Here is a 17,625-nt window from a genome sequence, read left to right as displayed (position 1 = left end):
GAATTTTTGTCTCCTTATATAAAAAAAACTAGGTGTTTGCCCGCAATTTTGAGGGATATTATATTATATGAAAAATATATATTATGTTTACATTGTTATAATGTTTGTCACTCTAAAACTGTAATGTTTGTCACTCTAAAACTCTCTAATCTCTCTCTAATCTCTTTGACCTTGAAAACATCAAACGATATATCAATTTCTCATTTTTGTCTCATGTCTTTCTTACTAATTTATCTTATCATTCGCAGGTTTTCCATTTTATGGTTCTCATATTCCACTCATTTAAAGATAAATTTATTATTTTTGGATATGTGTTTTTGTGTTTTATATGTTAGATTCGAAAAAGTTATAGAATAACCTAATGTGCCTGTTCTATTTATTATTTAAGTATTTATTGAAGTTTTTCTCTGTTTGAAACCATTTTAACGTTTTTGGATATGCAAGTTTTTCAAATCTGAGTTAGACTTTGGACTTTGTTAGCAGATTTCTCCTTAAAACTTCTCCAGAAGTCTTCTGGAGAAACCTTCTTCAGAAGTTTTATAGTGCATTTTAAGTTAGAAACTTCTCAAGAAATCTTTCGAACTCAAAATATTTCGTTTAATTGGAATTTTTGTCTTCTTACACAAAAAAATTACACATTCTCTCTCTTCTTCTTAAATAGATACAACAAATATGTAATGTTTCTCACGCCAAAACTCTCCAACTTCTCTCTAAGCTCTTTGAACTTGAAGACACTAAACTTTATATCAATTTCTCATTTTTTGTCTCATGTCTTTCTTACTACTTTATCTTGTTTTTTGTTTTGCAGGTCTTACTACTTTATAAATTTTGGATGTGTAGTTTTGTATTTTTATATGTTAGAATCGAAAAAACTTATAGATTCAACCTAATGTGATTATTTTTATTTATTATTTAAGAATAAGAAGTTTTATTTTTGAAGTTTTTCTCCGTTTTGAAGCCTTTTAAAATTTTTTGATATTCAAGTTTTTCAGATCTGAGTCGGGCTTTATAGCAGACTTCTCAGAAGACTTCACGGCAGACTTTTCAAGCAGACTTCTCGGAAGACTTCACGCGAATTAAGCGGGAAAAGAAGTCTTCTAATTCGCGTTCAAATTTTACCGAAAATTTTATTTTTCTCTTATGGTTAGGAGAATCTTGTTTTGATAGTTTATATAATTTTTTTAATAATTTATCCACTTTGTCTTCAATCTATTAAAAAAATTCTTTGTTTAATGCTTAATTCATTCATTCAAGTTCTTGTAATCATAAATTATTGTCTTCATTGTAAATCTTTTGTTAATATTATGGTTGTGCAAATCAAATGGGAGGCTTATAATAAGATAACAAGTGACACAAGTTCATCATAACAAACATAAAATTAAGTTCATAACACAATATTAAAAGTTCCAAAACATAACAAACATAACAATAAGTTCATAAAACTAGATATGGATATAGATATAAGATTCTGAAGTTACTTAATTCTCATTAAAGTTAAAAGTTATATCTTTTGATCTCAGAAAACACATTTAACTACATGACTTGATATTCTTGAAGTTACTTTACACTTTTGAAAGATGAAAAACATATTTTGATGTTATTTAACACTCTTAAAAATACAAGTTTTACAAAAACTAATGGAGAAAACTTCTCAAGAATTCTTCTCCCAACAGACTTCTTAAGAAGTCTTATCTCGTTAGCTATAAACATTAATAAAGATTAATGTTTATTGCTTCATAATTATCACAAATTAAGTTATGAATTTCATTCAATAGCTTCAATATTGACTAATACATATGAAACAACAAGAAAATCTTAAAAAGTCCTTTTAAATTATGATAAAATGAAAGTTTAATAAACATTGACGTAGAAGGCTTCTACAGAAGTTTCCTAAGAGAAGAATTCGGTAAAGTCTTCCATTGAAGTCATTTTTGCAATTGCAAATTTACGAAGAAAGAGTTCTTAAGAAGTCTAATCTAAGTGAGAAGTCTTCCTTTGTAAATATTGGCTTACTTTTGTTTTAAAAAAAATCTCGATAAGCATGTTAGTTTTGCGATTGACAGAAATTTTGCACATATTCTTTTCTAAACAAGACTTTCAGAGAAGTTTTCTTATCGACACATTTCAAAGTCTCGTAAGAAATCTGCGTAGGTTAGTTTTGCAATTGATCATATTTGACTTTTTAAGAGAAGACTTCTAACCACGGGTTTGACCATAATCTCAGAATAAAACCAAAGAAGACTTCTTGAGAAGTCTTTAAGCTGCCAGAAGTCTTCTAATTAGTATTAAATATTTACTTTTTTATTGTCAGTTGCAAAACCAACCTACACAGACTTCTTGCGACACTTCAAAGACTTCATGTGATGGTTAGAAGAATTCTCCGGAAGTCTTTTTTGAAAAGTCAATATTTGCAAAACTTCGGTCAATTGCAAAATTAAGTTGCTTATGAAAGAAGAAGTCTTCTCTATTTTTTTTTTTTTGCTAAGAAAAGTTTCTAGAAGTCCTTTACGAAAAACATACCAAATAATAAATTGCAAAACTATTCTACCATTGACAAGAGACTTCTAGATCTTCGGGAACAGATCTGAAAAAAACGAAAATCATACCTAGAAACCGTGAGATGTCTTGCTTAACTTGTTCAAAGACACATAACTTCACCCCGGAAGATAACCACTCGTTATTGACCAAGAATCAAGAACTTGAGTGACTTCAATAAGCTCACCAATTTTGTAAGAGAAATATTGTGTTTTGGGATAAAATTAGTAAGAAAGTGAAAGAGAAATTGTTTATGTGGATAAGAAAATATGATAGGAAGAGTATATCTAATTTTTTTAGGTGCATCTAGAGCTTAAAATTGGTTATTCATGGTTGTTGGTGTATTGATGACAATGTCAATATTGTAAATACTTGATGAAGATGATGATGATTGAGTAGAATACTCATTTTTGGAAAAAAAGTAATTGCATTTTTGTGAATAACTTGAACTTTTGGGGTGAATACGGAAAATGAAATTCCAAAACATGTCATAGTTGCATTTGACTTCAAGTTTTGAGTCATATTTAAAAACAAAACTCAATTATTAGGTAGCTACATAATATTAATTTTTATTTTATTTTGCAAGAAATATTGTTTGAAATTTTAACATTTTTAAATACTAAAATGAAATTGTGATTTGGTGTAATTTATTGATATTTTGAATTTATATGAATTTTTTAAAATATTATGTAGCTTCAACTTGTTTAATCATATGTGATTTAAATTCTTATAGCTTTGAAATTAAAAAAGGTTTTGTATTCTTCTTAAGAAGATTATTATTTTTTTTTAATTTTTTTATCATTTTCTAAACATAGTATATATCAAGTTTGTTAATTTTAAATATTTTTTAGTGTATTTTATTTCATATCGAATTTAAATTTATATATTATTTTTAAACAAAAAAAAATAATATTCTCTCTTAAAAGATATTTCGTAATTTTATGTAATTTTTCTAAAAATAGTATATAATGTTGTTTAATTATAAATCTTATATATTAAAACAGAAGTCACAACCTTGATTCATGTGTGATTTTTTAAAGATGGACCTAATAGACATATTCCTATAAAGTCATGTTACATTTAATCTCTAATCTAATCATTTAAATTTTGGGCCTACCAAAAAATTTTATTGGGCTATCAATAATTGGATTAAAACAATAGATGATCCATTGGATTTATAGATAGTAAAAATTAAATAGATATAATTTAATGTTGTAATACTATACCTTCATATGTTAAATATTTAAATATTTATCGATGTTAAATTTTTAAACTATAAAGATTTTTTTTAAATAACAAAAATAATATTATCTAACAATGATTAATCTTTATTACCTAAAACCAATGAAAACAAATTTTAAACTATATAGTTTATTTTAAAAATTAAAAAAAAAAACTAAATGTTTAATTATTTACTCGATAATATAAATCTATGAAGCAAAAAATTTAATTTTTAAAAAACTTTCTAAATTTGTGAAATATTACAATATCTTTGAATATGACAATATAACAATATTTTACTAATCTTTATATATATAGTTACGATTTTAATAATGAAATAATAATCTGAAAATATATATATATAGAAGAAGATACAAATACATGTGAAAGTTTAAAACAATCTATTCAATGAAAAAAATATACTGTAAACTTATTATGTTTTAAAAATTGATAGATACATATATTATAATATATACCAATTAAGAATTGAAAACAAAATATTTATATAAAATAAATGAAAACAAAAATCCGTGCGGTTGCGCGGATCGAGATCTAGTGATATTTATTTTGTTAGTTAGTTTATTTTATATGTACTTATAAAAATGTATTTGATTTTATTTAAGAATTGCATTTTATCCTCTCAGATCTGCTGTCGTCATCCTCTCAACTCCACTTTTATTATTTTGCGGTCATCTCATCCACCGTTGTCCTTCATCTTATGATCTCATAGTGCTAGGGTTAATCTAACATCTCCCGATTTAGTCAATTCTGGCGTTTCACCTTATATACCTCGAGGAAGCTATGTAGATTTGCCGAAGATTGCTAAGAAAATCAGTTTCTCCACTGCGCTTTCTCTAGATCTGTGAAGTTCTCAGCCATCAATCAAACGTTGGAGTTTGAGGTGCCTCCTGAGTCTTCCATTGAGTTATCTTTTCCACCTGGGAATACGACAACGCTTGTGATAAGTATTAACTCGGTTATACAAGGGAGGATGTGACTGTGGCTGAAGTGAATTTCTTGAAAGATGAATTTTTCAGTGGAGGTGAAACTGTGGTGATTGATGCTGACAAGATTTTGTTATATCAAACAGCTAGAATTGGGGATTTTGCTTACAAGTTTCAGTCTTTGGTTATGGGGATTACTTCGTTGACTTGCATTTTGCATTGAACTTTTCTTTGTGTTCTTATTCATAACATCGATCGTTTATGATTTGATTGTTGCAGGTTATATCCGGCCTTAATTTGTTTTCGCAAGTGGGAGAAAACACACCTTTGTGATCTCTGATCTAAAAGGATGCTTGTTGGTCTGGAAAGAGAGTTATCTATACGCTTAGAAGGAGTGACCGGAGAGCCACAATTCTATGTGGCATTTCTATTAGAAAGGATGCCACAGTTTCTTGCATGTTGCTTTCTTATCTCTTTTGATTCTTCGACAAGATGTTTTGTCTTCCTTTTTATTTTATATGTGAGAAATATGGTTTCATATGGTGCTTGAGAACCATATAACCATAGGTATATCGTTTCATGTCTCCTTTTGTTTTGTTTTGTATGATTTTACCAACCAACATATTAGTTAGACATATCGTGTATGAAAAACAAAATGTACATAGTTTCAGACTTTCAAGTCTCTTTTTGTTTTGTTTTATATGATTTTCTTTTTTTTTTGCTGGAAGCCCATCCAAAAATTGTCAAATGTTTTCCAACATTATAATATATAATTTTGGTTTAAATAAATTTATATGTTTGATTAAAACAGATGATTCTCCTCAGCCTAGTGGCTAAACCACTACTTTTAATAAAAAATTAGTCTCATGCCCCTGTGTTCGACTCCCCATCGAATCCAGACGTTTAATGTTTTTTTAATTGGATAAAACATTGTTCTCGCACAATATGATGCTCTTTCTTTGAGTTGTTGGGTTCAACTAGTGGGAGATGTAAATTTTTTCCTTGTTTTTCTCTCAGAATTCTACATCACAATTTCAAACTTACCAAACATGCAGATATGAAATCCTTAGTTCATGATCTCATTTCATTTTTTTAGTTTAAATGTTGCTAGAAAAAAAACACACTAAAATATTATTTCTCGGAGCTCATCCAAAAATTACCAAATGCTTTCCAATGTTTACAACATTTTTTCTATTTTTTTGGTTTTGTAAAGTCATCCAGAATATGTACAATGCTTTCATGTTACATTTAGAAATCTGAAAATTTTCAATAATCAACATAAATCTCTAATTGTTTTGCTTTGGCTCTGAACCAATATGATACTTCAGCTCAGACAGTGTTTGTCTGAGAGGTAATAAAACTCCCATCATATTACTATCATGCATAACTAAGTAAAAAATATTTCAAAATTTTTTAACACCGAATTTTCTGGAAAGCTTTCCTGAAACTATACAAATTCTTCCTGAAAAAAAACACACAAATTTCACTGGCCCAAACAATCGTCTATAAATTTCATAAGCGAATTCACGATCCTACCAAAATATCAATATGCGTAAGCCAAACAAGTAACCAAGTATAACATTTTTCAAATTTGTTAACATCAGATTTTCTGGAAATCTTTCCTGAAACTATACAAATCTTTCCTGAAATTTTAAAAACAATACACAGTTTCACAAGCACAACCACAAGCAAAGACTAACAATGTCATAAGAAAATTTATGAGCCTACCAAAGATATCAACATGTGTAAACCAAACAATAAGACACCAAGCAAAACGTTTTTCAAATTTGTTAACATCGGATTTTCTGGAAGGCTTTCCTGAAACTATACAAATCTTTTTTGAAATTTAAAAAACATTACACAGTTTCACAAGAACAAGCACAAGCAAGAGACTAACAATATCATAAGCAAATTCACGAGCGTACCAAAGATATCAACATGCGTAAACCAAACAATAAGACACAAAGCAAAACGTTTTTCAAATTTGTTAACATAGGATTTTCTGAAAATATTTTCTGAAACTATAAAAATCTTTCCTGAAATTTTAAAAACACTACACAGTTTCACAAGCACAAGCACAAGCAAGAGACTAACAATGTCATAAGCAAATTCATGAGCCTACCAAAGATATCAACATGCGTAAACCAAACATTAAGACACCAATCAAAAAGTTTTTCAAATTTGTTAACATCGGATTTTCTGGAAAGCTTTCCTGAAACTATAAAAAAATTTCCTGAAATTTAAAAAACACTACACAGTTTCTCAAGCACAAGCAAGAGACTAACAATATCATAGGCAAATTCACGAGCCTACCAAAGATATCAACATGCACACCTAATAATAAGACAACAAGCAAAAAGTTTTTCAAATTTGTTAACATCGGATTTTCTAGAAAGCTTTCCTGAAACTATACAAATCTTTCTTGAAATTTAAAAAACACTACACAGTTTCACAAGCACAAGCACAAGTAAGAGACTAACAATATCATAAGCAAATTCACGAGACTACCAAAGATATTAACATGCGTAAGCCAAATAAGAAGACACCAAGCAAAAAAAAAATTCAAATTTGTTATCATCGAATTTTTTGGAAAGCTTTCCTGAAACTACATAAATCCTTACTGAAATTTAAAAATCACTACTCTGTTTCACAAGCACAAGCACACGCAAGAGACTAACAATGTCATAAGCAAATTCACGAGCCTACCAAAGATATCAACATGCGTAAGCCAAACAAGTAAAATAAGGAATAATTTTACCAAAATTTCTATGTGTCACTGGATGTTCAAAATTTCTTACCAAATATTGTAGATGGTCACGAGATTTTTGTAGTTGGTTTAAACTCTTATACTTGTTTGTTGATCCTTCCTGAAATCAAACAAGTAAAATAAAGAACAATCTTCTCATAGAAATGAATAAACACTTATCTCAATGGTATTAGTAACTAAGGATCTTGTCTTGTTAGATAGGCCTTTCACCACAAGGTTGCAGCTACCACGACTAGGCTGTGATTTTCAAATGCCAAAAGTTAACATCAAATCGTATCAAATGCTTAAACATGAGACTAAACAAGATTAAGACCTTGCAGCTGAGATGCTATCATTGGTATATCCCACAAACAAGGTTAGCATAAAACTCTTAGACAAGATCAAATACAATACATAAACACACAAAAAGGACAAGCCTTTGAGAAACTGGGAAGAAAGCGAGTACCCTGGAGAGAAATGAAAGCTCAGGCTTGGCGGAAAGACGGAAAAACTCTTCGAAGGAGAAGAGAGTTGCTTAGTTACTAAACTCTTTGAGATAAGTGTTTATCTGTTCGAAAATTCAAAGTAAACAAAGTAAACATTATACATCCATTTGCGAAACACCCAATTTTTCAATTAAGAACCCTAATTTTGATTTTGAATTGGAAATGTTTAATACTTACATGGCTTAGTTTGATTTTCGACCGATAAGAGTGTCGACGGTTGTAGATTCACCGTTGTTTATCTCCGGCGTCGTCGAGAAAAGAAGGCGATGATGTTGGAGACGTCGAAGAGATTCATCGTCGTTCCTCTGTCGTTCCTCGACTCCCTTTTCTATTTTTTTAGCTTTATTATGACAGAGTAGTTTAGAATTTTGATCTATTAATGAATGCTATTAATCTGATTTCTAGTTTGACAGGCTATTTTTGAGACATAAACTTAAATAGGTCTATTTAGGAGAACTGCCCATTAATTTAAATTTTATGAAAATCTAAAAATAGTATATATCACGCTTTTTAAATGATATTTGTTTTGATTTATTTTATATGGAATTTTAATACTGCATTTCATTTTTTTAAATGAATTATTTTTTAAAAGACAATTCTCTCAACTAACAATTTTTAGTTTTTGTCACAAAATAGCTTTCAATGAGGAAAATGATCAAATAGCCCATTTTATTTTAAATTTTTTAATATTTATTATTTATTTTGTAAAATTTTAAACCTTATCTTCAAAACTCGACCCCTTAACTCTATACGATAATAGTAGATTAGTTAATCTTAGGGTATAAATGTATTTTTATCTTTTAGTAAAACTTTTTTGGTCATTTTCTCCTCGAGGACTATTTTTGTGAGAATAAACTAAAAACATTATCCTATAAATTTTTTTCTTTTTAAAAATAATTATTGTTAATTTTATGTGAATTTCAAAAATAGTATCTATATTGAGTTCATTTGTTTTTGATAAGTAGGTCCATCTGTCTATATTTGTTTTCTGAAGCAGATGAATTCACATGTCAAGTGGCATCTGAAAATGAAAGCACTAGAAACATTACGGAACCCGAAGCAGTGGTGTGAATGTCACAATGACCACAATCACATAACAAATGATTGCATTTCACCATAGAAAAAATCAACAAACTATTAAAAAGGATACTTCCTGAATTTTTTTCCTACAAAGCTAAAAATCTCCTTAACAACATGGAGGAGAACAATCAACTAGCCAGAACTACACCTATTTCACAACCTCGACACGATAGAGTAATCAATACTCCATTCGTTTCATAATATAAGTAGTTTTGGCTAAAAGCGCAAAGATTAAGAAAATTATTATGTTTTTAAAAAGTATTTTATAATAAATAGGTTAGATATAATTTAACCAATAAAAAATAAGTCTATTTATTTATAATAAATAGGTTAAATATTATTTAACCAATAAAAAATAAGTCTATTTAATTTGATTGGTCACACTGTATTCAATAAATGTAAAAGTTACCTAGAACTAAGAAAACTACTTACATTTTGAAACAAAAACATTTCTCTAAAACTACCTACAATATGAAACGGAGAGAGTATTATATATGTGACTCCGAGACAAGAGGCATCACGCATGCAGCTACCAAGAAAAGCAATAGAAATGCCAAGACCGGTCAAGAAACCAGGAACCTAAATTTAGTCTTTGACAACATTTTATTTTAGTACATACGTAAGAAGGGATGCAAGCTAATAAGTTGTTGCGTCAGCACTGATGATTTAAGTTTGCCAATACAAACGAGTATAACATGTTGGTTAAGTCATGATAGTGACCGATGATAGCACAAGGATTATAGAAACTGGGAATTGGTGGTGAAAAATGATTTTTTGTCCTTTTTTTTATGTGGAGATAAATGATTTCCTATTTGATACTCCCTATGTTTCATTATAAGTGTCGTTTTAGGTTTCGGCACACCTAATTATATTTCAACCAATAGAAAAATAAATTTTGAATAAAATTAATAAATTTTGCAGTGAAAATCGAAAATGACACTTATTTTGTAATGAAAAAAATTATCTAAAACGACACTTAATATGAAATTTAATATGAAACGGAGGGAGTATGTATTAAATTGTGAAGTCAAGAGTTTTTTTTGTGATGCTGTAAGAATCGTACGATGGGTTCACATTAAATTAAATCAACAAGTACCAATACATATGTAATTCATTAAATATTTTTACTTTCTTTTGGCTAAATATTAATTTTTTACTTAAATAGTTATTTTAGGTATTTAACGCCGAAAGGGTTTGTTTGTCGAGGAAAAAAACATACAAGATGTGACATATATAAAGTAAAGGTATAGATTATCCACGAATTATTGATTCCGGACACTATTAGTTTCTACGTTTTTATCTTCTTTTAAATTATAAATACAAAACATATCATCATTATTTTTAATCATTCTAATATATTTTTGAGAAAAAATTCCCATATATTTTGTGTACTTGGAAATTTTGTTTTAACAAAAGTTCAAAAATTAATAACTAATAGACCAAAAAAAATTTATATGTTTTGGGATTCTAAATGTTCAAGACTAGCTATGCATAGTTTTCAAATAGAAAATCATGTGGCTGTTCTATTTAAAGTAAAAATATATCCATTTTATGCATTTTAGTATAATACTAGTTTAAAAACTATATCAAAGAAGTTAAAATTTGGAAAAGCATAACAAATGAGCCAACCAGAATACATGTGGTGTACGTAGCAACAATAAGATGTGGTCGTTAAACACTACAACGCATGTATAAAAAAGGAACAAAATAAATGCATATAAATCAAAATTATAAAGTTTTGGACTTTGCATTGCGCGTTATACATGTAACCCCAAATTTCAGTGTTGACAATATAGTACGGATCATCCGCAAGAAAGTTATTTTTCTCGTGATTAGTATGTTATATATAAAGGGCTGTGTAAATACAGACGTCGGCTTTTATTAAAAAAAAAAAAAAAAATACAGACGTCGGTGCATGATTACTACTCAGAGAATCATGAGTAGTTGGCGAATTTATTAGGGTATTGAAATGTATCGTTATCTAATTCTCTTTAAATCCGAATACAAGTCTTTCAGCAAAAAAAAAAGAAAGATCCGAATACAAGTCAAACTCTACAAGCTACAATAAAAGCACATATTTAGCCATATTAGTTATATTATATGCTCCCAAAGATTTCAGAAATCATAGTTTTTCAACATTTATTTCCATTTGTATATTCAATAGCACTTAAGTTGTATACGTTGTCATCTCTACGTTTGTCCACGTGCGTTACGTTACTGATAGAAGTTTCCAATCTATACACCGGATATATGTAGGAAGTTGAGTTTAATTTCTACATTTTTTACATTAGGAATGTGCCGTGTTAATAATGTCTATCTACAATTCTACATTAAAGCAACATATGTTACGTTACGTGCTTCTCTCAACTAAAAACATAAGCATTTTTTTGTTAATTGCATTATGTTCGATATTGGGGTTACATGGACCAGGTAGGTAATAAATCCGATGTAAGATTAAGGAAAAGAGAGTTTATTTTCATTTACAAAGATAGATTTGGATATTCGAGTATCCATTGGGGTTAAGATCGAGTATTTCAGATTTTTTGGATTTTGATTCTAATTTGCATCACACGCTAAATCCTATTCTAGTCAATTTGTAAGTACATGTCGGAGTTTAGATATAACACATCGGTTTCGGTTCTAATTAGTACTACATTTTAAAACCCACAAGAAAACGTGCCCGTAACAATGAACATTTACGACGAAAATATTTCATCGTAAATTTACATGGTCTTTACAACGAAATTACGAGGAATATAACTTTCGTCGTAAACGCCATGTAAATTTACGACGAACTGATTTCGTCGTAAATTCCATGTAAGTTTACGACGAATGTACGTGGAATGAGAAATACGTCGTAATCATTACATCGACATTACAACGAAGCATGTTACCGTTATTTTAGGTGAAAACGTGTATTCAATGTGCTTTAACTTACCTAATTTCGTCGTAAAGTCGTTGTAAATAATATGTTAAAACCATGTAAAATCCATGTAAAATATTCCTTGTAAAATCGTTGTTATATTTCAACTACCCAACTCAAAAATTTCTCTATATATATGTCATTTCCCACAACTCTATTCCTCAAAACACACAAACGGGAGAAAAAAAAATCCGAAAAAAAATCAGAAAATAAAAGATTTCAAAAAAAAATCTAAGAAAAAATTGGCCGGTGGCGGTAGTATTTACGAGTTACGGAGTTGGATGTATTTGCCCAAAGATTCCGACGGGAGGGTGACGAACGCATTTCTGAGCGGGCTAGAGACATTCATGCACCAGACGGGCTATACACCGATCACACAGGAAAGCGGTAAGATGTTCTGCCCCTGTCGGAAATGCAAGAATTCAAAATTTGCACGTAGTGAAACTGTATGGAAGCATTTAGTAAGCAGAGGATTTACACCACAGTACTACATTTGGTATCAACATGGAGAGGGTTATGGGGGAAATGAAGCTAGTAGTAGTAATAATAATTTTGAGGATGGTCATCATAGTGAAGAACCGAATCATTTGCATAATGAATATAATTATCATCAAGATCATGAGCAGATGGTAGATCATGATAGGGTTCAAGATATGATTAGTGATGCATTTTTAGAAACAACTACAACAATAGCTGATGGAACTGGAAATGTAGAAGAACCTAATTTAGATGCAAAAAGGTTTTATGAAATGCTAGATGCTGCAAATCAACCAATCTACACTGGTTTTAGAGAAGGTCTCTCTAAATTGTCTCTAGCAGCTAGGATGATGAATATTAAAACGAATCATAATTTACCTGAGAATTGCATGGATGCATGGGCGGAGTTGTTTAAAGAGTATTTGCCAGAAGACAACGTGTCTGCTGAATCTTATTATGAGATTCAAAAATTGGTTTATAGTCTTGGGTTGCCTTCGGAGATGATTGATGTTTGCATCGACAACTGCATGATCTACTGGAAAGAAGATGACAAGTTAGAAGAGTGTCGATTCTGCAAAAAACCACGATTCAAACCGCAAGGCCGTGGGAGGAATAGGGTACCGTACCAAAGGATGTGGTACCTACCAATTACAGACAGATTAAAAAGATTATATCAATCTGAGAGGACTGCTGCATCGATGAGGTGGCATGCGGAACATGTCCAGAGAGATGGTGAGGTTGCACATCCATCAGACGCAAGAGCGTGGAAACATTTCAACAAGGTACACGCAGATTTTGCTACAAATATTCGGAATGTCTATCTTGGGTTATGCACCGATGGATTTAGTCCATTTGGAATGTCTGGTAGACAATATTCTTTGTGGCCAGTCATTCTTACGCCGTACAATTTACCGCCGGATATGTGCATGGAACAAGAATTTCTATTTTTGACCATATTAATCCCTGGGCCGAAGCATCCAAAACGGTCTCTTGATGTTTTTCTTCAACCGTTGATAGAAGAGCTAAAGCAATTGTGGTCAGAAGGGGTGAGGACGTACGATTGTTCCTTGAAAAACAATTTTACGATGCGAGCAGTTCTGCTGTGGACGATAAGTGATCTTCCTGCTTATGGGATGTTGTCTGGCTGGACAACACATGGAAGATTATCTTGTCCATATTGTCTTGGATCGACGGATGCTTTTCAACTGAAGAATGGTAGGAAGAGTTGTTGGTTTGACTGTCATCGTCGCTTTCTTCCACTTGCCCATCCGTACAGAAGAAATAAGACATTGTTTCGGCACAAAAAAATTGTCAGAGACGGTCCTCCTCCATATCTCACCGGCCAGCAGATCGAAGCAGACATTGATTATTACGGAGCTCAGGAAACAGTTAAAGTTGGAGGAAATTGGCATGTTCCTGGAAATATGCCTGATGGATATGGTGTGTCTCACAATTGGCATAAGAAGAGTATATTTTGGGAGCTACCCTATTGGAAGGATCTTCTCTTACGCCACAATCTGGATGTCATGCATATTGAGAAGAACTTTTTTGAGAACATCATGAATACATTACTTAACGTCCCTGGGAAGACAAAAGATAACAAAAAGTCAAGGATGGACTTACCTGATATTTGCTCAAGAAGTGAGTTACATATCAAGAGCAATGGAAACGTTCATGTTCCCATCTTCCGGTTGTCATCAGAAGCCAAAACAACCTTGTTTGACTGGGTTGCATCAGAAGTTAAGTTTCCTGATGGTTATGTTTCAAATCTGTCAAGATGTGTTGAACGAGGTCAAAAGTTCTCCGGAATGAAGAGTCATGATTGTCATGTGTTTATGCAACGACTACTTCCATTTGCTTTTGCCGAGCTCCTTCCAGCAAATGTCCATGAAGCACTTGCAGGTAATTATAAAACGTTAATATATATACATATGTTATGAAATGTTATTAATTTGATTACTTTTGCAATATACAGCCATCGGCGCTTTTTTCAGAGATCTCAGCACACGTACGTTCAAGGAAGAAGTCATCGAACAACTTCATCATAACATTCCGATCATATTGTGCAACCTGGAGAAGATATTTCCTCCTTCATTTTTTGACGTCATGGAGCATCTAGTTGTCCACCTACCGTATGAAGCATTGCTTCGTGGACCTGTTCACAACGGATGGATGTATCCGTATGAGCGACAGATGAAACATTTGAAGGGGAAAGCAAGAAATCTTGCAAAGGTGGAAGGTTCAATAGTTGCGGGAAGTTTGACAGCCGAAACATCTAACTTCACATCATACTACTTTGCTCCAACTGTTCGTACGAGGAAAAGAGTTCCTAGAAGATATGATGATGGTGGAGTACCGACATCATATCCAATTGATGGTGTTCCTGACATTTTCTGCGAAATTGCACGGTTTGGTGGTAAAACGAAAGAAGTATGGTGGTCATGTGAAGAGGATAAACATAGTGCCCACACTTATATTCTGCTCAACTGCGAGGATGCAGTGACCCGTTACTTTGAAAGGTAAATATTTTTGTGAATGTTAATTATATGAATTGCAGTTAATTATGTATGACTTGATTATTTGTTTAATTTGCAGCATGTTTGTATCTCAAGTTGAAGAAGCAATACCAGGAATATCTGCAACTGATGTGGACACACGTAAAGATAAGCACTTTGTCAAGTGGTTAAAATCACAGGTACGTAATATATCTCATACATTGATTAATTAAGTAAGTGTTTTGATACTTCAATATTAATTAAGAATAACTGCTTTTGGCAGGTTGATTATGACGATCCTTATTATCCCGTATGGTTTCACGAATTGGTTCAAGGTCCAGTTGCAAAGGTCACCACATCACCTATGTATTTCACACGAGGATTTACCTTTCACACATACGAGTATGGGAGACATCGGGCAACGAGTACCTACGGAATATGTGTGAAAGGTGAAACGGACTTTTACGGGATCTTGCAGGAAATTATTGAAGTGGAATTTCCGGGGTTATTGAAGCTAAAATGCGTCCTCTTCAAATGTGAATGGTTCGGTCCTATTGTGAACCGAGGGATTCGGTATAACAAATTTGGTGTTGTGGATGTCAATTTTGGGAGAAGCTACAACAAATTTGAGCCTTTCATTTTAGCTTCACAAGCCGAGCAAGTAAGCTTCCTTCTCTATCCTCGGCTTCGAACTTCCGGGATAAACTGGTTAGCTGCTATCAAAATTACACCTCGTGGACGCATTGTCGCTGGAGAAGAACAGCCCTTGCAAGAAGAAGACGCTATCAATGAAGTTGAGGTACCAGAACAACCAACTGATGAAATCCTTTTGATCGACCCGCAAAACTTTCAATATGAAGATATTCTCGAAGATGCGACAGATGAAGCACGTGAAGACGAGTTCGAGAGAAGCGACGATGATGATTGTAATGATAGTGATGAGAACGAAAACGATTTAGAGTGATGTAATATTGATGAGAATGAAAACGATTTAGAGTGATGTAATATATGTCTCTGATGTTGTATTTCTCTATTGTAACGTATGTTTAAAGAAATATTGTTTTTTACCATCCTAATGTATGTGTAACAAATGTTGTTTTATATAATATGTATTTGTGTTAATTTTAAAAAAATTATTTGGAGTTTTAGGGTTTTAGAGTTTATGTTGGAGAAAGAGCACAAAGTAGTAGAGAAGAAGAGATATGATGTTAGATGATATGTGACTTTGGGGTTTAGGGATTTCATTCTCGGTGTTTAGGGTTAAGCGTTGTAAAATCGTCGTAAATGGAAAAACGCGGGCCTGGTAACTTCGTCGTAAATGTGGGCCTTGTAAATTCGTCGTAAACCGATGTTTCGACATAATTTCGTCGTAAATCGAAAAACGCGGGCCTGGTAACTTCGTCGTAAATGAAAAAACGCGGGCCTGGTAACTTCGTCGTAATGTTACGTCGCGTTTATGACGAAACATTTTTTATATATTGGGACGCCGAGACGAGGCTGCCTCGTCCATTCCTCCTAAACTCCTCTCCTCTCCCTAAGGTACATTCTCTTCCCTCCTTTTTTTTTTTTTTAGTTAGTTTAGGTTATTAATTAGTTAGGTAATTAGTTTAGGTGATTATTTAGATAATTAGTTTAGGTGATTAGTTAGATGACGGAATCCTATAGTTTAGGTGATTAGTTAGGTAACGGAATAATTTTTTAATTATGTCGTCATAATTGATTAAATTTATTTAAATTTTTTTTAGATGGCTCCTAGAAGGAAACCAGCAGCACCTACTTATGCCCAGTTGTTTGGCGATGGTTCCGGTACATCTTCTTCCGGTCCATCGTCTTCCGATGCAGTTCCAGACTCTCAGACTTCTCAGAGAGTTTTTTCGAGTCCTCCTCTTCCACCGCAGATGCCTCCACCTCCTCCTCCAGCGGCTGCACCTGAGCCTGTCCCAGAAGGTGCAGTTCATCCGGATTTGCGTGTGCCTTCATATGCTCCCTTCGCGAGATATACGGTGGAGGATTTGCTTGCCCAGCCTGGACGGGAGGGTTTGGATGTTCTAGACCCCGATAGACCCCGAGGAACTTATTGGTAAGTTATTAATTTTTATTACTTTAAAATTTAATTAATTTTTATTTTGTAACGGTTAAATTGTTTTTTTTCAGGTTTGGGGCTAACAACCGTGTTAGCCGGAGCGTTTCGGCGACGATTAAGGGTTACTACGACGGGGCATACCCGAACTGGAGCAAGACACCAAATCACGTTAAGATCACGTGGTTTAAATGTTTTGCGGTAAGATTTTTACATTTAATTAAATTTTCACTTTTAAATATATATATATATATATATATATATATATTTTTAATATCTATTATTAATTGTAATTTTTACAAAAATTTTATGTTTCAGCAAAAGTGGCATTGGTCTTTGGGAATCACCGAGAGGGTAAAGGCGGAATTCTTTGCAAAGGCAAAGATACGCCTCTGCAACACAGTCTCTGATTGGAAGGACAAGTGGGAGATCTACGGGTATGAGGGAAAGCCCACTGAGCTCACGACGGATGTGTGGGATGGTCTCATCGCCTATTGGGAGAACCCCTCTTCGATCAGAAAAGCCAATTCGTGCTCGGCTTCTCAAAGGACGAAGGATAAAGATGGTCATTTGCCCATGCTTCACAGAACCGGACAAAAACCTCATGCAGGAGTCCGT

General features: G+C 32.3%; 1 long non-coding RNA gene across 1 annotated transcript; it reads left to right on the top strand.

Moving 5' to 3' along the window:
- Positions 1-4,225: 4,225 nt before the first annotated feature.
- Positions 4,226-5,400, top strand: LOC106417671. The gene is made up of 2 exons (XR_001283376.3): positions 4,226-4,884; positions 4,980-5,400. It is a non-coding gene; the product is annotated as an uncharacterized LOC106417671 (long non-coding RNA).
- The last annotated feature ends 12,225 nt before the right edge of the window (positions 5,401-17,625 follow it).

This window comes from Brassica napus, chromosome C2 (genome assembly GCF_020379485.1).
Source record: "Brassica napus cultivar Da-Ae chromosome C2, Da-Ae, whole genome shotgun sequence".
NCBI lineage: Eukaryota > Viridiplantae > Streptophyta > Magnoliopsida > Brassicales > Brassicaceae > Brassica > Brassica napus.
Note: the sequence above shows the minus strand (reverse complement) of the source record. Positions and strands in the feature narration are given on the sequence as shown.